Genomic DNA, 22,425 nt, shown 5'->3' on the forward strand with positions numbered 1-22,425 from the left:
CCATGTTTGGTGGTAGGATTGAGAGCAGAGGAATAGGGAAAGAGGCCGAGGGACAGATGGACGCTTTCCGAATCTGGCAGGAATCTGCTGTATCGAATAATACTCAGTGCAAGAAATGGAAATATTCAGTCACAATACTTGAGATGAAATGCTATCAGCAGGAAAAAAGTAGTAGAAGACTAAAAAGTGTCCATCGACCTCAGCCATGGTTAAAATCAGATACAAGGTCAATAGTATCTTGGGGAAACAGATCTGTCTCTTAATGTCAGTCATCATGAAAACTCTTCAATGAGTAAAATCTATGCTTTAAAATTCAGATAATCAATGAATTTCCTCTTCACATACAGTTAACTAAAGAGTAAATTTAAACATGCTCTTATCCCAATGAAAATAAGTGGTTTAAGCCAATGAAAATTATAACTAGATGGGCCTTTGAGACAAGAGACTATTTTATTAAATTTTGCATCTTAAATACCCATCATAGTCATTGATGCCTGAAAGGTATTTGATACAATTATCTGTAGGCATTATAACATTTAGATCTGTATAAGATCCAGCAGAGAAGATAAAGCTTCAAAGCTACAATCAGTGTGAGTGCTGGAGGAAACACTTTAGACAGCCAAGTAGTGTGTGTGTATATATATATATATAATATTATGCAGCTTTTCAAGGTCCATAAAGTAAGAATGATTGTCTGAACGGCTGTGTTTTTACTACTGTGAAGAAAGGAGTGCAGGATGTGATTAACCCTTTGAGTGCCATGCGTAATTCAAACTGGATCAACGCGAGAAAAAATTCCATCAATATCTAACCTGAGGTACAAAAAAAGAGAACAAAACATAAAACACAAATTATTGCATTGTTACTTACATTCATAGCCATCAAAAAAAGAGTCGCTGGGAGCAACGCTGGCACTTTTGGGAAAATTTGTCAGTGTCGCTCCCAGCAGTGCTGGCACTCAAAGGGTTAACAAAGTCTGCTCTGAGTAAAGGAAGAGGATGTAGGGGTATTAGCATGATGTGCTGGCTCTTCCTCATTCTTGCCTTACATCCCCACTTTAAAGATTTTAAAGTAAAATAATTATGTGTGTGAGTTCACATAATCATTAAGAGCATCGATTAAAATTTAGCGTTTTTTGGACTACTTTTCTTTCCAGCTAAACGATGAGGTCGAAGGGGAAATTAAGTGGAGATCATAAAACTGCCTACTTAGCAGAGTCGTGAGAGCAGTGGACACGTGAATGGAAAAGGCCCGGTGTAGGGTTAGCACTCACTGTGATCGGAAATGGGAAACGGGCCGCTGCAACAAAGGTGTTCACAGTCAGAAAAATACAGTTGACGAGAAATCGAGTGACATGAACTGTACCGTTTCTAGGGCCAGCGAACAAGAACTGCCTGTGTTTCGGGAGTGGAATCTTGGCTACAATATGCTAGGCGTGCCATCTGCTCTTCCATTGTCTGCCTATAGAAAAAAGGACTTGAGTTAAAACTCAATGGAAACAGAACAGCTGAGGAAGCACATTTGCGACGACGAAGAAGACTGGGATGCTTCTCCAGAGGTTGCCTGAGGGCAGCGTCCTACACCCAGGTGAGCAAGCCTAAGCGCCAAGAGAGCGGTCACAGCCAGACGACAGGCCCAAGCTGGAGAAATCTGTTCGCTGCTATGAATAGTTCTCTTTCTTGGGGTTTCACTGAGAAAGTTTTCTAAATACGCTTCCAGGACTTAGACTCTGTCACCAAACCCGTCAGAGCCTGTAGCGAGAGCGAAAAGGAAGTCTAGGTGAACTAAGAGCTAAACCGGGGAATAAAGAAAGCAAAGAAGTGCTCGTTGGGGATGAAGCTAAGGAATGGCACAAGGATTCTGAATAGACGATGCCCGCACTGTGTCAAAAAGGAGGGTGTCTAAGAGGTGTCCGTCCATCTTGCACGCACCACTCTGATCGTCTGGAAGACTTCCTTGGTCCATACAATGTCATATTTAATATGCTCAGTCATGGTGATAAAGTCACCATACAAAAGTGTAATAATTTATTATCCATGGATGTTATATTTCTGAGGCTGCTAATTGCATAGGGGTCAAGAGTTTGCTTTGCCCAGGAGCTAAATACAGGAGGGTAGTGAACGCATTGTTAGGTTCTTCTTAAAACTTATTTTTCTTTTGGAATCAGAGAAAATTCAATGCACAGATTAAAAATTAGGAGAATTTTCTTTAAATTAAAATATCTATAACATATTTCCACACCTTCCTGATCTTCAAAGTTGTTCATATTTTAGTTTAAATCTAACCCTCTATATCCCAGCTACACCAGAATTCAGCAAGGCACTTCAACTCACTAAGTTTCAGTTTTCTCATCTGCCAAATGAGGTTAATCTTATTTGTCATGACTTATTTATGGGATTTTCGCAGAGGTATAGGAGGTAATGTATGCAAACAAAAAATGAAGCAACTAAATAATTATTAATAGTTAGAGCTTAGACTTTTAATTTCTATGCCTATTTTTATCTCCATTTAATGCATACCTGTTCCATACCAGGCTGGATAACCACTACACACAAACACATGCTTCACCCTCTATTAATCACCTGGCGTCCAACTTCATTACAACCGGAAGGCTGACTTTTGGTTCTTTCCCAACCGCATACCTTCCAACATAAAGCCTCCCGCCTCTTTTCCAGGAATTCAGATGATATTGTATGTGTAGCGGTAACAGGTCTCAAAGATTGACAGTTGCTTGGCCAGTGCCATAGGAATGAGGCACCTATCATGTTTCAATACACATTGTCAATGTTGGAGTCCTGCCCAAATCCTTTTTTGACCCAGCTGTGTGATACTTGGGAGTCATGTCCTATTTCTAAAACAAAACCGAAAGAGAAGCCTTCACTGAAGAATAGACCAGGGGCAAAGATGGTTAGGAATCATTTTCTGAGCTGTGCTGCGGAACGCAGTGAACCCAATAGGGTTCCAGTGTTTTTCACTTTTCAGAGCCAGTGTTTGTACACACAAATCTTGGAATGCTCTTCTTTTCATTTCAGCTGTTCCAGCTTTTGCAGGAGCAGCACCACTGCCTTCCAAGAACAAGTAAAATGCCTAAGATTACATTTGCATTACATCACATAAAGCCCTGGCTGGTTTGGCTCAGTGGATTGAGCGTCGGCCTGCGAGCTAAGTGTCGCTGGTTCGATCTTCCAGTCAGGGCACATCAGAGAAGGAAAACTCTGACTCCAAAAAACCTCCGCTGCCTTGCGGCATACCTCTTCAGGGGAAAGGCTAAGGGAGTAAACCCCGACAGAAAATCCGGAGCCGGAGTCCCTAAGGCGGTTTGACGTTGTAGTCAACACCGGCAACTCCTGCGGCGCACCTGAAGCCAAGCTGTATTGACTCCGTCTTTCCCTTGGATCCTTCAGCTGCGAAGAGAGGGGGGGTCTGCTGCATGGGCAACAGCAGACCCTCCATATCACCCTGCCCAGGCTCTGTAGCTTCAGCTCCACTGGAGAGGACACTCCAGCGTCATCGCAAGATGTCGATTCAACACGGGAGGAGACAGATACTGTGTCACTCCCGAGTCGGACTGCACAGCCATTCTCGGCGGTGCAGATAGACTCTTGAGAAGCTACACCATCGTCTCTCGAGACGGACGGCTGCCGACGAATGGCCGATACATCAAATATGAACGGTTTTCCAGGAATTTAATTTTAAGCCACCAAAAGCGTCCAGTTTGGGTAGCTGGGAAGAGTCATGCCCCCTCACCCAAGTCTCGATCCTTTATTCTGAGGTGGGGTTCAGTCTATATATCCAGGACTAAAGCACATGATACACTCCTAGCCAATCAGAGCACTGTAACCACCTAACTGCAGTGACTGGTTCAGATATGGGCCTGTGATCCATTAACAACCCATGACATCCATTAAAATGTCTTCTTTGAATTTCATAGAGATGACTGTTAATATTTCTGTCAACATTACTTAAGAGTATTTAGGCTAGTGCTGCTATGAGGTTTTTTGACAAAATAATGAGAGCCAAGGTAAGAGAAACTAAGCTCTGATAACATTTCCAATAATACTTGTCATGAACATACTCATATATGTGGAAAAGGAAGAGCCATTTTACTGTAACCACATGATGGTCAACCACTTGGATACTAAGATTAACATTGTCTCATGGTTGATTTTTCACACACCTACCCATCTATTCATCCTTCTCTCTACTCATCAGTCCATTTAAAATTATGATGCCTGTCAGCATTAAGTCACACATACAACTTCGGTAACATTTCCTGGGCCCTGTATCTCTATGATGGAAAACATGACTTCTGCTGGAATTTCAGCTTCATTAATCAATAAATCCTCCTGTTTCCGTTTGATTTAAATGGTATCGTTAAGGGTTTTGTTTTATTTTTGATCTAGTGAGTTTTTAAATTAATAGTTGTACATAATTGGATCATTTTCTCCTGTCTTTATATGTTCATAAAAAGTGTGAATAATGAATATTGCTCAAAAATGATCCCAACACATTCATTGTAGTGACCCTGACAACATAGTTCCACGAGCTATTCCTGGAATATATGCATTTATTTTAAAAAATCTCTCCATTTGGTTAAAGTTGTTTTCATGAGCCAAAAATCTGTCCTAATGTGATAATATATATTTATTGTAAATGCCTTTAATGAGTGGCACTGTGGACAATTTTCCAAATTACGGAAAAGGTTTGGAGTTACAGTAGTTCCTAAGCCTGCAAACAAGGATGGGGTTTACACTATCACATTTTCAAAGCCTATACATCATAATGGGATCACGAAGAGATTGTGAAATGTCAAATATTAGCTTAAGTGACTTCTAACAATAAAATTACTGCCTGGGGATAGATATTTCCAGTATAAAACGTCGAAATCTTTTTGCAAAAATCCTGGCCAGCAAACTCCTGTAAATATACTTTAATGCTTGAAGTCAATATGTGAATGTTTTGAAAACTTCATATTTCTTTATAAATATTATATGGGCTTTCACCACTGATGCTACTTAAGCACGTGATAAATCTGCAGCGTAATTAGCAGAACACTGTCCATGAAAAGATGGGAGGGCTATCCAAACAACACAAATGCATTGTCTTCAGTCAGTTTCATTAGGGTTACCGAATCTAAATGGCCGAAAGTCAGAGGTCACTCACAAAATATTTTTCGATGTCTTTATCTCAAACTTAATGTTAGCCAATGAAAATTCAATGGGTCTTCTTTGCGCCCTGATAATTTCATACGTAAAAGTAGTTGTCAGTAGCATTTGGGATTTTCTATCCATAAGCTGCTTTTTTTCCCCCTGTGCAGGGTAGGGATCATTCTACTGTTGTGATAAAAACAATGCTTTCTCAAACAGTTATTATTTAATAATGGCTAACTCTGTAGCAGGCAGTATTCTAAAGACATGCTTCTTATTATATCTATTTTAAAAAATTATTGTGGTAAGAACATTATTAATATGAGAGCTACCCTCTTGATAAAATTTTGAGGACAATATAGCATTGACTATAGGTTCAATGTTGCACAGATCTCCAGCGTTTTTTTCATCTTTCTTAATTGAATCTTTATGCTCATTGATTAATTCTCCATTTACCGCCCCCTCTGTCCTACTCCTTGATTCTATATATTTGACTATTTTAGCTATGTTATGTTAAGTGGAATTGTGAGCAGTATTTGTCTTTCTGTAACTACTTATTTACTTAGGATGACTGCAACCGAAAATGCAGGTTTGATCCTGCCGCGAGGAAAGCCAAATTCCTTGGGCAGGTGCTGGCGCAAAAGGAAAGAGGTCTATTCAGGTGCTGCATCCTGGGAGAATGGTGCACTCTCGTCTCAAAGACAATCTCCTTTCCATCTCAACCCATGGCTCTTGCAGAGATAGCAAGGGGAGGGCTTTTTTCTACCCAATTATCTTGGTATCTTTCCGGGTGCTGAGGTCCTGTCCATTCACTTCTCAGCTTTTGGAGCACTGGAGCCCTGCCCATTGATCTTTCTGGCTTTTGGTGTGCTGGGGGTAAGAACCTCCCCCTGTGCCATCATGGCCAATGGGGGAGACTCCCACGTGCTCCCTGCCTGTCTAAGGTGGTGGGGAGCCAGGGCTGCAGGACTGGCCATCAGGAAACCTGGAGATGCCACAGACCCCAGCCCTCCTCCCCATGCTGGGCATGGTGCTTGCACATACAGGAGAGCCAGATGGGGTCTGTGGGGCACTTCCAGGTCCTGGGTGCCGGCACCCTCTGTGTAGCCCCTGTGCAACCTGTTCGTCTGAAGTGGCCAGCCAGGCCTGACTCGGACTGACGGGCTGCCTGCAGGAACATAATATCTTCAAGGTTCATCACGTTGTCACATATTGCCGAGTTCCCTCCATTTTTAAGGCAGTATAGTATTCCATTGTATGTACATACCACACTCTCTCTATCCATTCATCCGCCAATGGACACTTAGGTTTGTTTCCACATTTTAGCTATTGTAGATAGTGTCACAACAAACATGGGGGTGCTAATATCTCCCTGAGCTTCTGATTTGAAATCATTTGAATGAGTACTCAGAAGCTTGGTGGCTGGATCACGTACTCATTTCATTTTTAAATTTTTGGAAGAATTTCTATGTTGGTTTCCATAGCAGCAGCCCCATTGCTTCTGCACAGCAAAGGAAATAACCAACAGAGTGAAGAGTCAGCCTGCCAAATGGGAGAACATACTTGTAGACCTTATCATTGATAAGGAGTTAATATCTAAAATATATAAAGAACTCCTACAACTCAACAGCATAAAAAAAAAACACTAATTATCCAATTTAAGAATGAGCTAAGGACTTAAATAGTTATGTCTCTAAAGAAGATATACTAATGGCCAAGAGGTATATGAAAAAATGCTGAATACCATGAATTACCAGAAAAATGCACATCAAAACCCCATTGAGACATCACATTGCACCTTTCAGGATGACTATCATCAAAAACCCAAAAGATAACAAGTGTAGGAAGGATGCTGAGAAAGTAGAATTCTTGTACACTGTTAGTGGACATTATTATATTTACTATTTCACTATAACATTTTAAAATAATTATTAATTCCCCCATTTTATAGATGAGGAAATAGAGGTAAAATAGTTTAAATAATTTATTCAAGATGACACAGATAGAAATTGTGACCTATTTGACTCTAAAGACAACGATCTTCATAAATACATTTTTTCAAACAGGAAAACATGGGTCAATCAAGAAAATATCTGCAAACACCCCAGATGCCAAAGCCACTTGGTGTGAAAGGTACTTTGCTTGATGTTAATGCCAGACACTCTCTGTCTGTGATCACATCAGTCTCCTGCAGGTACTGATGTGAATGGCAGAAGCTGGTCATAATGTGGTCATAAGGATCCTAATCGTCCTTAATGTAAAAATAATGCCCTATAATAGAAGTCCAAACATTATATAGAGAACTGGAGGACCCCATTAAAAACAGACACAGACACTCAGAAGTCTATGATCTGAGTATAAAAATATTCCAGAGAGAATGGCTGTGAAGGTTAGAGTAGAAATGCCAAGTGCCTCTGGACATCAGATACCCTCAATAAATGGGTGATACTCATTTTTTAGTGTTTTAATAATAGCATCCAATAACTACCATTCTCCCACCAAGGGTGATTTGAAAAGAAAAAACCTAAACTATTGTGGAGTCTATTAAAAATGGCCAGTCTGCCTTTTGTTCTTTTGAGCCAGGCATTTGATGGGCTGCCATGATTACACTATGTATTTTTCTCTACTTTTATAAACTCATCCGCCAGATGCACCAGCTCCATGACCCTGAATCATGGGAAGAAGACTAAAGTGAGCTGGCAGCTGGGGATGGAAGATACTCTCTGTTATGATGTTCATCAATGAATGAATGAACTTGCCAGGCAGTTGTTCAGAAACTGCAGAGTAGAGCCCTGGCCGGGTAGAGGAGTTCTGATGCACCAAAGTTGTGGGTTTGATCTCTTGTCGGGGCACATACAAGAAGCAACCAATAAATCGATGAATAACTGGAAAAACAAATCAAACTTTCTCTCTCAAATTAATATGTATTATTTAAAAAAAGAAAATTGCATACTAGATCTTAAAAATAATCACAGCATTAAAATATAAACATATTCTTGGACTCTGTACCTTTCCTCCTTATTAGTTTATATGCATTTACTCCAGATGCACCAACTCCATAAATCAATGTTTTATTTGTTTCTTTGTCTTAAACACACTGCAGTCTTACAAACTAGTTTAACAGCTCCTTTTTTCAGGGGAAGCCAGTGTGAGGTGGAATATAGTACATGATTCCTCCAGAAACAGTGCTGAATAATTCAGTGTTTCCACAACAGGCTTATTAAACACCTACTGTGTGCCAATAAATGGCTAGTCTCTGTAAATATGATGTAGAACCAAAGACACAAATTCCTTGCTGTGATGACATTCATGGTGTGATGCATAAAAAGACAATACACAAATGGTGCCCCTTTTGTGGCCAACAGCTCTCTCTAAATCTAAAATAGTTGGATTCAGAAGTAAGAGAAAGTGAGTCATGGTCACTTAGAATATTAAATCTGGAAGACAGTGAGATCCTGGGATGACAAATCTCTATCAGGCAAGATGCAGGTCCTAAGCCTATGTCCATGGAAGACATCACTAACGGATCCCTGCAACCTTCCTCACTGACCCTCCGTGTGACGCTGTTACCACATGACTTTCTAGACAAGTACTATCAATGGCTAGAAAAAGACATACAAGATTTATCCTTTTTTGCTATTGCTGATGTACTTCAGTTGATCCTATTTGCCAGTTGTTATCATTGTCAACTACAAAGGTCAAATCCACCAGGCCAGGTGGCACAGTTCGGCACAGGCAAAGCTGCAAACTAGATTTGGGTTGTCTAAACTTCAATACAATGTTCTGGTTTATCCCATCACTCACCCTCAGCTCGCAGCCAAGGGAAACCATGAAAATGAAGCCCATCTTGCAGAAGATATATGTTTTGGACAAGAAGAGATTTTTATAATGATTGTATACTAGAGTCAGTGTATGGCTGTATAATCCTATTTTTCTTTTTAAAATTCTTCTTCATCTAATCGCTTTCTGTCAGGGATTGTAAGAAAAAGAGATCTTGCCTTCATGCCCAGAGCTGAATACCTAGGTCTACTTTTTAATATAAAGTCTGAGAATCATGATTAATGCCATTTAATTCTCAATGTTAGGCTCTGGTGTGATAGTTAAGCATGTATCTGCCTCTTGTATAACACAGGATGTTTCTTATGCCCAGAATTGTTCCCATTTTCCTGTAGATTTCCCACATGAATTTTATATTTTAAGTGAAGTGAAATAAGCCCCATATCCCCATTGTTGTATAATTGAAGAAAATAAAATGAGTAGTTTTATACTGTCGTTGTACTTTTCAAAAATTCTTCCAAAGCACAGTCCCAAGCCACCACTAATGTCTTAGCAGCTGCAGCCAGATGACTCCTTAGAGACCTGAAGCAATTGTCTTCCAGAACCCAAGAAACCATTGTCAACAGCACTGGAAAAACGTAAGTCATCTTATTTAATCTAAAGCCACACTGTTACTTCCCCATCATCAGTCCCAGTGATGTCAAATAATTAGTACTTAGTATTGGAAGAATCTTATAATGGAATTTCCCAAAAACAGTGGATGGAAGTTCTAGGATGTGTTGATAAGATCACAGGAGAGATTAAATCATATGAGAACCTGGTAGTTGTTCATGCTTCGGGATTTGGCTTCCTGTGGTTCCTTGTTTTGCTCTACGGTTCACCAGCATCGTCATCGAGCAAGTAGGTAATCTAGTCTGCACCTGTATCCTCACTGGGAAGATGAGTAATAAGACTAAAAGATGACATATAGATTTACTAAGCATCTATACTGACACGTCCAGGAGTGGGCAGAAGTAGGTTGATAGTCGTAATGCAAATAAATAAGGCAGTAATTAATAAACAGTAATACAAGAATGAACTGTTTCACATACTCGCAACAGTAAACCTACTTTTGGTAACCCTTGTAGTACATACCCATTCAATACAAATTTTGTCTCTTGGGGGGCTATTCGTCTGTGTCTGGCATGACAGCTCCTTGGAACCTCATTTGCAGTGGTCAAATGGATAGATGAGGGACAGAAGAGTGTATGAGTTGGTTAATAAGGGATGACAAGTAGGGGGATTGCAATGCACTGGTGTGCATAGGCATGCTAATGAGCTTCTGCATTTGCATCCTCACTCAGCCACAAGTGTCTTTTCCCCTGACTGCCAAATTAGAAAGTGTTATGAAGCCATTTTTGCAAACCTTTGCTCGCCCTTGAGAGAAATAGTCCCAATTTGCAAGCCATTTTTGTAAACAAGCTTTTTAGTTTATTAGAATATAATTTATTATTTAAGAATAATGAGCAGTGTTACCTTTTTTTTTTGTTGTTATTATTTCCAGCTATGTGGTTCAGTGTTATTCCCAGCTCTGAGTCTTTAACTCTAATTTCTCACTCAGTGACAAAACTCCAGATTTGTTGGAACAATTTTGATATTCAAAATGAAATGGGCTCTTTATATCCCAGCGAAGCAAGGTACCCCAAGGCCCCGATGAATTTCCCATTTCCATATGCACCAGATTTTCACATTCTGAAATATATCTTATGGGAACATGAGAATACAGTTATAATTAAACTTAAGTAGAAAACCTATATTTAACTCCCTCTCTGGCATATATTCTGGAGAAGTAGCCTTGACCACAAATCCTACATTCGCAGGCCCCTGGGGGGGGGGGGGGTCCCAGAGTCAGAGAGGGACCTCTCCCATTCCCCACCATTTTTGAGCTTCATTAGTGAATGGAACAAAGACACACTCATTCTGGGCAAAAACGAAGACACAAGGACCTTCATTTTGCCTATGTTCATGTTTGACTTTCAAGCAATGCATATGTTTTCCCAGTTAAGATGAGTAGATTTGCATTCATTTACAAGAATGCCATCTTTCTCAGGAATTAAAGAAAAGAATTTACTAGAGAATCATCTGCTACTTGCTTTATGGAAGAAGGTTAAATAGTCATCACATTCTGAGAAATAAATAACAAGATTTATCAAGAGCCCTCTTTTTCTTTTTACTGGATTTAGGAAAAATAATTTTTGTTAGTCAATTACATCTATTATATTAGTTTCTTATTCTATAGTAACAAATTACCAAAATGTTAGAAGCATGGCTTATTATATTATAGTTATGGGACTTAGAAATCCAAAATGAATCTCACTGAGCTAAAATCAAGCAGGAGTAAGTTCCTTTTAGTGGCCCAGGGAGAATATCCATTTTCTTCCTTTTCTCCATCTTCAAAACCAGAAGTATAGCATCTCTGAATTTTTCTCTGACTCTAACTTCCTCTTCTGCCTCCCCCTCCTAATCAGAAGGGCTGTTGTGACTGCATTGGACCTACTTGAACAATTCAGGATCACCTTCTCACTTCGAGGAGGGTTGATTTAGCAACTAGTTCCACCTGCAACCTTCATCCCCCCCCCCCTTTTACTATGGAATATCACACTCTGGGAATGAGGTTACAACCATCTTTTGGTGATAATTATTCAGCCTACCATCCCTATCAACCACACATTAGCAGATTTCAGTTTAGTTGTTCAGAATGACTGTAGGCAACGGTGTGGCCAGCACTGAGCTAAAATGAAAGAGTGATGATATAGAGAAAAAAATGTGTTTACCTTCAGGGAATTTAATCTATTATATCATGCAGCCTCCCTGTGAAATATGAGAATAAGTGAGGCTGAATGTCACAGAGAAAAAGAGACTTGGGGTTACTTTTATGCCTTATTTTCACCAAATTATGCCTTGCACAAACTTATATTTTCTTCACTGCATTCATTTATCTGAAAATGGAATGAAACAGGTTTTGATTGTATAGGTATTTCATGATCCATAATAAGTTTTGCTCTATCTAAGAATTCTGCAAGGTAGGTAGGGAAAGTAACATCCAAATATAAAACTGTATTTTAGCAGAAGATGACTTTCCTGAAAGGTAAGAAACCTGAGTCTAGGTTAACTGTATTTCCAAAATTTAGATATGTTAATTCTTTAAGAGTGCAATGATCATAAAAATCATTTTGGTCTCTAGTGTGTAGCTTAATAATTCATAGAAAATAAGTGAATTTGCCCCATATCACATTTTGAATAAGATTTTAAAAGAATTGAATTATTGCTGTATCAAGCATCATGATACAAATTATGGTAATGAGAATCAACAATATGTACCAGACTGAGAAAAATATAGATTAGACTCACAAACGTAATGTTTAATGAAGCCAGACACAAACAATTATGTACTAAAAATAAGATTACATATTGTATGTATTTTTATTAAATACAAAAGAAGTCAGGATGGTGGTGGGTTTTAGAGGGTTCAGAAACTAAAAGCAGTCACAAGGAGCGGAAGACTCTGGGGTACAGATAATGTTTGCTTCTTGTTTAAGGTAATGGCACTGAAGCAGGTTAGTAAGAAAAGAGGAAAATTCCTTAGCACGTGGCATGAGGAACCTGAGACAAATGGTTGAAGAATCGGCCAGGACGGCTGAGCAATTAACAGCCAGATGATAAATCACAAGACCCTCTCCTACTGACTGAAGATGCCTAAGAGCAGATGGTTTAAGTCACCATTATCAGGGAGGTAGATAACTAAAACCAGTTAGAGCCAGACTCATCCAAGATGGAGGAAAACAATTGACCAGAGAAGACCCCAAAGCTCATTACACTGCCATTGTAATGAAAACTGACCCCAGGAGCAGAAAGGGAAACAAGGATGGGGCAGTGTTAGGCCACGACACTTTCTGCATGGATCATGTTAGGAATAAAACTTAGGTCTAACCAGAAGGCAAGGTCAGAGTTTGGTGCCACGAAGCTTGGAGACAACCCCCCCAATTCTTTGAAAACACATAAAATCCAAGAACTAACTATGTGCACACCTCACTAGCAAGTTGGCCAAGTCCACTCAGATGCATTCCTTCTGCTCCTTTCACAGCGGTGCCCCGCCCTGTCCCCGTTCTTTTTCCACCTGAATTAAACTTGCTCTGTTCTTACTATGACTCGTCCTTGAAATGTTTCCTGGCCGAGTCAAAAACCTGGAGGTCACCTCATTCACAAAAGATCCCCAGACTGTCTCAGGACAGGGCCAGCCCCTGGCATGCAAGTGGTCCAATAACAGTGCCTTTAGATGGTGAAAATTTATGGTGTTGCACACTTATAATATGTGAAGTCTTCAGGATGCATATACTTTCATAAAATTTCAAAAAATGGGTTTACCTGAAGATAAAATTTTTTATCAACTTACCATTGTATAAACCATAAATATTAAATACCACATATGTATTTTGATCATCATAGTGACACCAAGAATTTATCATTCACCGTTTCCCTAAATTGTATAAAAAAACACATCATAGTAATTTAAATAATACTGTATATGTATGTATATATGGATTGTGAATTACCTGTAAATCTGAAAGAGGCTTAAGGGAAAATCATCTACCAATATTTGTTAAAAAAAAAAAAAGTTGAGAAACTAAAAGGCAAAATTGTGATAGTGTTCTTTCAATAAGCATGGTTAACCACATTTATTTTTTCTTCTTTTCTCATTCATTTTCTGTATTTCTTTCCCAAGTTGAACTGGAGTATCACTAAAGCAAGCTAACTCCGCTTCTTGAAATTAATTAACTTTTCATAAAAGCACTGATTTCTGAAAAGGCATGTCTGTCTCAAGGATCATCTGTACTACCTACTCTCCTGTGTAGATCAAGCCCCTCAACAGTCCTGCCCGTCACACAACCAGGGTAAATTAGCACGGAAGAGGAAGCATCCTTCCTTTCAAAAACAATCTAAGCACAGGTGTGACGATGTGGTCATCAATGTAAATGATCTTCTAGTCTGTCCTGAGAATAGTGTAACATATATATTTGTCCAAGGTCTTTTGCTTAAAATGATTCTTGTTTGGTGGGCTAATCCAGGCAAGTGATTCTTTATAGGACTAGCAGATCAGTTTCAAGGAGGCAAGTATGCTCTTGTGGGGAGCAAGCTTCTTATATGCAGGGTGGTGGGGGAAAAAATCATAATCTGAGATTTCGAGGATGTTAGTTCTGAGTCCTTCACTTAGCCATAACATGAGAAGGCTGGATAACGAGCTGTTGAGATGTGTGCACATCTACGTGTGCATCAGTGAAACCATACTGTGTCTTTCTGCAAGAAAGACTGTGGGGCAAATACCACATTCTATGCTGCCTTCGGTAGTCAAGATATTAAAGGATTTTCTGCAATCTTGGCTGTTTCTTCCATGGTAGACTTTGCCTTTCATTGATGAATAGTGATGAAAATCCAGCATATAGTAGATGCTCAAATTTATGTGTTAAGATTATAAGGAAATGAACAACTGTACGGAAAAAAAACAAATTGAAAAGAACATACCTATGGAGGTCGCTTTTCTGCTGTCTGGTACGGCAGTGCCTGGCCTGTAGGCAACTGCTCCAAAATCAGTGTTTGGGTTCAGTGACTTAAAACATTTTGAAAGTAAGCAAAATCTATGCATGACAAGGGAACTCCCAGGAGGAGTCTATGGCCTCAAATAATCATCAGGGTGACTGGCTCGATGGTCTGATTTATGCCTGGCAAGAACTAGGAATCTGGATAATCTGAATGCTTAGTTGTTCTGTAGTATATCCATAAACATGCATATTCATGAATGAAACCCATATAATCAACTAACATAGACGGTTATTTCCTGCACCACAAACCCAGTCATTGTGGTTATTAACAAATGGAAAAGAATCACACATATTTGTCAAGTCACAAAGCAGCACAAATGTCAGTGTCCAGGGATCACCCAAGGACAGTTACGAACTTTCTTCTTTTTAAATCATCTGTTTCCCTCTGTTTACAAAACATTTGTTGTGATTCACTATGTTCAAAAAGTCTAAGTAACATGGGGTTGAAGATAGCCAGAGCCTTACCCTTTGGGTTATTACACCGCAGCCCCTTTAATGTAGCTAGTGTCGTGTTCAGTCAAAGATATTTTGTACTGAGAACCTACTTCAAGTCAGATGTTTTCATTGAAATGGGGATTTAAATACAAATATGTTATTATCTTTGTATTGGAAATGTGTTCTGTCCACCATCTGCCTGAAAATTACATGGTGTGGACCACACACTTCTGTCGAACACTGCTGAGTGATTCTATCCTTCCCAGCATCCCCACCCAAATCTGAATTTGGCCTTGAAAACTAGCCACATCTGTTCTCAAATTAAACCTGTCCTCTGCCTTCTGGGGGCCTGGTGGCATACTTAGCAAATGTAGTACCATCCAAGATAACTCTGATTCTTTGGGAAAATCTCCAGCGGCTTACCAGAAAGAATACTTTGCTGAAATGGGTAATGCTTGGCAGGCATGGGCTGTGACCGTTCTAACATTTTGCTTTTCTGTCTTGTCCTCAGCTGAAAGGAAGGAAGGGAAGAGGTGTTAACGTAGCCGTGAGACATACCACATGCAGGTCTGAGCACCAGGGTAGGCTAATATTCTGCTCTAAGCAGCCTCTCCAGCCAGGTGAGCCCGAGCAGTGCTTGTGATTTTGCCTTAGACTTGAGTCCAAGAGTCTAGAAGGACATAACTTGAAAATAATGATATGATAGGAAAGTTCAGTTGATCCCTAGGGAAGAAAGTCAAATCCCAGACTAGGTTGGCTAAATACACACTTCCACATAGGTGGGTTCAGAGTCAGATCTGAGGTTAGACCAGAATTAACAGGGAAGAAGACACTTCTGATCTCAATAAGATAATGTTGTTATGAATTAGTATATTAATTCTGAAAGAGTTTCAGATGATTAGTTCACATTTTGGAGCAGCAGAGAAGTTGGAGGCTTAGCCTTTGCCAACAGGCATAAGTGGGTTTATGTCCTAGAGCCATTTCCTGGCTCTGAGTATTTGGACAAGCCAGCTCAACTCTTCCTAGGTTTCTTCACCTAGACAATGAAGATAAAGATTCTTTGTACCTAGTTAGATTGTTGTGATGCTTAAGTAAAACAACACAGTATCTCATATATGCAAGACCTTCAAATGTATGTTTATTCATCCTTATAGTACTATCATATGAAAAGTGCATATGTTTGCTACTGGTGAAATTGCATGTAATTTGGAGATACCATACAATAAATATGAATGTTGGACATGCCATCTTCTAAGCTGTAATCTATGACTCAGTATGCATATCTGTGACAGCAAAAAGGTTTAATATGTTCTGGGATATAAAGGATATACAACAAGACAACACAAAGGTACTCAGACTGCTTGGACCATGTTGTCCCCCTTATGACTCAAAGTTGTTTCTCTTCAATTGTTGCTTTTAAAGTTAAGTTCAGATTCTGCTATCTAAAATACAATATTGCTGTATGATATTTATGCATATACTAAGCGATAAAATCTTGAGAGAGATATCAACTAAAAATTCAATCTGATGATTTAACTTGACCAGTCCATAAGTCCCAGAAGAAAGTGTGAATAACTACACAATTATAAGTCCCTGATGTTCTAGTCACAAGGGGTTAGGTCTACCCCAAAATAAAGATATGACCATTTTCCAAAAAGTATGGTGCAGTAATAATTGAATATTAAAATATTAGTAGTCATTCTTTTTAAAGGCTTGATTCTATTTTGTCCTTTTCAACTGGAAATATAATCCCTAGGAGGATGGTGGCAAAATGGATAGGAAGTTTACAGGAAAATTGTTGATTTTTCTGAGACTAAAAGTGGTTTGGCATGGGAAGAGGTAGCATAAGGTACCAAAACATCACAAGCTTTTGACTTATAATGACCTTGACTTAAACCAGATTTCACTACTTTCCATATGTGATACTAGATGGTGTACATATATATACATGTATAGACATTATATATATATATATATAAATTTTATATCTATTATATATATGTATATACATTTTATATCTGTATATAATTGAGTATAATTATATATGTATATTCTATATATAATTTTTACCAAAGGGAACTTTTAATTTGGTTAAGATTCTTGCCTGATGGGAGGTACTAAGGATAGTGGTTAGAATTGTTAATGATTAAATTGAACTAATTTCTGTAGACAGTATTCCTACCTGTCATTAGTATGCTTCTGTAAGTTTAGGAATGTGTCCTCCTGAGAAGGGAGAAGGTGTTTGAATAGAAAGCAGAGCCAAAGAGGAGAAAGGAAACATAGGATAAGATGCAGAAGAAAGAATTAATTTGTTTCTCATACTACCTCCATGCTATTCTGGATGCTAAGGTGCACTAGCAGTGAGGCATATTTGAAGGGCGAGTTCTCCTTTCTTCCTAATGATGGTCTTGCTTCCTGTTGACCATGATAAAACCCAGCACTGAGTAAGGCTTGTTGCAGAATAAGAATTCTCATTTACAAGGTTGTGTTTTAGATATTTAGAGGAAGTTATGATGTTTTATACGGACAGATTTTCCTATAAAACTTGACTTTTGACCAACTCTCCCCAGAAAAATCTCGTACCACATTCTCTTCATATTTGTGCTCTAGTTTTGATTCTCTAAGTCATAAAGACTATATGCTGGCATTCATAAGTCTTCTTTACTACTTGCACATGCATGCGTGTACACACATCCACACATGTTTTGCCCCTCAGTCTCCTCGTCTAGTCGTGGTGATTCCTCTAACCTCGTAACCCTTAGACCTTCTCAGCTCCCCTTGTTAAGGCACAGTAGGCTCTCCTCCTCGACCTTTGCGTGACACCACCACCTTTCCCATTCCACCCATGACTGTTTGCCTTACCAGGCTTTAACACTTAACTTAAATGTGTCTTCTTCTGGGAGGTGTTTTTATTTGTGTTTGTCGGTTTGTCTTTGTTGTTTAAAGCCTCCAGTCTAAATTAGGTTCTCTAGTGTTTACTTGCACAACATGATGTTCTTCCTTTCTTTATAATTCTTGCTGTTGCTCTATTTCTATACCTCATATTTTAAGTAAGATGAACATTAAAGGGAAAGAGGACACATATCACATCCAGGGCTCTATCCACAGCACCCAGCATAATTTCTGTGATACTCTAAGAGGTAGACTCCCTGTATACCTTTGCTGAAATGAATAAAAATTCCTTGCTCCATAAGTGCTCTCCTATCTACCTCTGAGGATATTGCATTATACCCACAGTAAAAACTAATTTTTGCTGAGTGCATGCTACATTCCAGGGCTCTGATTTTTATTCATTATCTCACTTAGTATAATATTTCTATGAGTTAATTTTCCAATCTATTAAGCAATAGAATCTATTATTTGCTAAGACCTTAAGAAGTGAGATAGTTTAGGTTTACATAATTAGTGAAATACTAGGATGTTTTTTGAATTCAGATAAAGTGACAACAGACACTGTCATTTTAAGATACCACTACAGCCTTAGCTGACATTTTGATGACAACCTCATAAAAGACACTTAGCCAGAATCACCTAGTTAAACCACTCTCAGAAGATGCTGGAGCTTCAGAAACTGAGATAATAAATATTTGTCAGTTGAGGTTATTGGAAATAATTTAACCCCCAGGAATAAATAACATACAATTCAAACCCAGATTCTGGCTTTTGATCTTCTGTAAAAGAATCCAAGATAACATTTTATTTTTCTCAATCTTTATTTCTTACTTCCTTAATTAGTTTCATTTTTTATCCTTTCTTTTATGTAGGAAAAATTGGTTCTTTATAATTGTACTTGTTTTGCAATGTATGTAAGTCAAGTTATTATTCTGTGCACCTTAAAGTTATATAGTGCTGTACTGTCAATTATAGCTCAATAAAATTGAATAAAAAGGGATCTAAATCTTCTCAAAATACAGAAGTTAGTTTTTTTTTTCTTTTCTTGAACTATGTGGGATCTTAAAATAAGATGGAATCTTGATATTCTAACTATTGTAATAATGCAGTGGCTAGAACAAGATGATGTTAACTTGCAAAAGAAGACCTCATTAGGAACAAAAGATAAACTGCTTTCTTGATCTTACATGATGTCCAGAATAAGGAAGAATACACAGCAAGAGATCAATGCTGATTTGTTCAGATGTAGAAAACTGTAGGAAAGTAGGTTATTAAATGAGGCATCTATTGTATACAAGTTGATACTTCCTGCCAAAAAAAGTCTTTGGTTATATTACCATTTTCTGCTTATCCTGTCTATGTGTAGAATGTGTTATAACCTACAAACTAATAATATAATTTGAGTTTAACTTTGTTCTTTATACTTTTAAGTTGACTTACTGATGTACCATTTTATAGGAACAGTGAATATTATAGCAAAAGGTATGTTACATGCATTTCTTCTCATTTTCTGTTTAACCTGTACCTTGTGATTTATTTCAAAAGGAAGAACAATGAGATTCATCCATAGTAAATGAACTCCTTAACTGGCCACGTATCTCATTCCCATCCTGATAACAAAGTATACCAGTATATTACACATTCTAGGACTTTCTTATGTATTCCCACAATAACTGTCATTGTGCAAACCCCAAAAGGCCTTATTTTATATTGCATTTGGATTCGTGTCTTGTTGAAGAGCTTAGGTTGATTACGAGGCAGATCTGTATTCGTTCCCACTGTCTGTCCACGGAAAAGCTGCATTACCTCTCTGATTCTTGGTTTCTCCCAAAAGCCTGGTGTATGACCTATCATCTTCCTCACTTTACAGCTATTAGAACAACTAAGTGAGATAATATCCTATAAAATGCTAAGTACTCTGTTTGATAACTATGAGGCAGAAAATGCACAGTAGCTTTCCATTACTGAGAAATATGGTGGGAGTTATTTGATTTTAGAATTTCCACTAGGTTATTTCATTTATTGATTATTTCATTCATTCCCACTGACTCTTTGTTACATGTGATACAATTAATCATCAGTCTCCCCTGTGACGTGAGCTCATGGAGAACAGGGTCTTTATCATCTTTGGATCCATAGCATCTTATACAGAACTCAGTGCCCAACGGCAATGATAAATGATCTCACAGTTGTTTGAGAAGGTTTCAATGAGCCCTCAAAAATAGAACCTATTGATTCTACCTGGTGGCTTGGCTTCAGTGGGAGAAAGGGAAGAATATCCGGGAAATACTCTAAAAATGAACACACTCAAACAGTTTGAGGTTCCACAAGGCAGTGATTCTCAAATGTGAACTGGTGGCTTTTTCTCTCTTACCCAGGGTTATATGTGTATTTTAGTCATTAACAATCTGGCTCAGAGAGAAAGGGGCTTGAGGTGACCATGTAGAATGTTGACTTTTAACTACATTTGTGTGTATGGCCAAAGATGAATTTATGTGAAGGACAGTGTAATAGAGGAGGTAAGAAATTCTAATGTATCTAGAATGTCATTAAATAAAGATCTGTTCATTAATCTCATTGATAAAAAGAGAAGAGGCAGTCAAACTGAGCAAGGCTATAGCAAGAAAGTTCATGCTCAAAGAAACCTTTACAGTGTTTTGGGCTGCCCAATTAAGTTCAAAACCAAAATATGGGTTTAATTACCCAACTACCTGTGTTTTGTAATTGAAAATACATATGGCAACAAGTGTTCAACACATGAGTTGGGCTATCATTTGAAAATCAAACTAGTCAAGTTAAAGTCATTAACACTTATTAAAAATATTGCTAACGAAAGTGCTTAGTGCAATGTTAATGTTAATTACTGAATGTGAAAATAAGCTAAAATTGTTCTGGTGAATACACAAGCACTTGGACCTACCTCATATACTTATCCCCTGTGAAACCCTTGACCAATAGATATGTCCTGAGTCAGTTTTTGACAACAGCAATATCGAGTGTCAGGAAGATGAAGGTACTTGGTCAAGGCAATGGAGATTGGGATTTGAGATCAGTCCATCTGATTTCTCCATACAGAATGATCATAGCTACAGGAAGGTATCCTCTTAGAGTCCTATTTTGTAATCTCTCTCCTGATCCACCCCCTTCCTCTGTGTCCTTATCGTGAAGAAGAGGACAAAGCACGGAGAAAAGAAAACCTCACAGCGGTGGTGTTATATCTCCCTCTTTACTCCATTGATGCTGATGAGAAAAGACAACCAATGATTCCAGAGGCCCTGAGATGGCACGAAACACAAAATCCTGGCTACCCAGCACGTCTATCAGCAGAATTAACTTGTGAATGTCCAGGCTATCTTTATTGTGACAGCCACAAAATAAAAAAAACTCTTCTCCAAAAATCCCTAAGCATGTGAGAAGAATCTTTTTTATTTAATGATTGAGGTTTTAAAATGATAAAACCATAAGACCAAGGAGAAATGGAGCAAATTTTCACTGGAAAAATTAAGTCTGCAACCTGTGTAGATTATAAAGTCATGGGAATGTGTATTCATATGAAGTCATGAAATAGTATACCTTTTCCAATGAGTGTTCCAAATATATTCCAAAGAATTAGTATTTCTCAAAGCACAGTCCCAGGGCAATCTGTTTAAACATTATTCAGCGTGCTCTGTGAAAAATACAGATTCTGGTGCCACCACAAAATACGTTGCTCCACAAGGTATAAAAAACTTCCTGGGGATATATATTTTTCAAGTCCTTAGGATGATTATTAACTGTACAGAAACAAATGAACCACAACTCTAGATAGAAAATCATATGTAGAAGTCAAATTTAGAGTGAGGCGCTCTCACAAACTAGGAACTTGGCCAAACACTATACTTTATCATCCATTAAAATTGAGTTAAGTCTGGTTTCAAGTGAACATATACTTCTATGGCGGTTGTTAAAATATATTCTCTTTTGAACTGGCACATACAAATCGGAAGCCAGGCTGGTATGTGACCACACCACAGGCCGTAGCTGGGTGTCTGCAGTCTGAGTGAGGCTCCAGTAAAACTACACACAAAATGTTTGATACAATTTTGTTAGAGTAGAGTCTCAATGAGTGCCTTCTCTCTGCTCAAAGAAGCAGAAGTGAGACACTTTAAGCTTTTGGCTAAAATCTAAAGGTCAAAACCCACTTCCTTATTTAAGTGACTGCAATTCTTTCCTGAAATTCTCCCTTGTCTTTCAGAGGAAGCTTTTGCTCCACATCACTATTCCACTCAGAAGTCAGCCTTCCCTCTTATGAATTTGGAAGAAACACCCCTGTGAACATGTGCCAGAGGTAGCTTTTATCCCCCTCCTATGATTAATTTTGTGGTTGTTTTTATGTTCCTTGACACAAAAGTCCGGGTGTCTAGAATACAGTCTTTTCTGTTGAATGTGGAAGAAAACAAGAAAACTCCAAGCTCCCTTTTGAGCCCTAGAAAAAGCACAGCCCAGAATAATACATCCATTGTTTCACAAAGGCAAAGTATTTGGTGGTGTCTGAGGAA

The sequence above is a fragment of the Furipterus horrens genome, unplaced genomic scaffold (genome assembly GCF_987537825.1).
Source record: "Furipterus horrens unplaced genomic scaffold, mFurHor1.1.pri manual_scaffold_13, whole genome shotgun sequence".
Lineage (NCBI taxonomy): Eukaryota > Metazoa > Chordata > Mammalia > Chiroptera > Furipteridae > Furipterus > Furipterus horrens.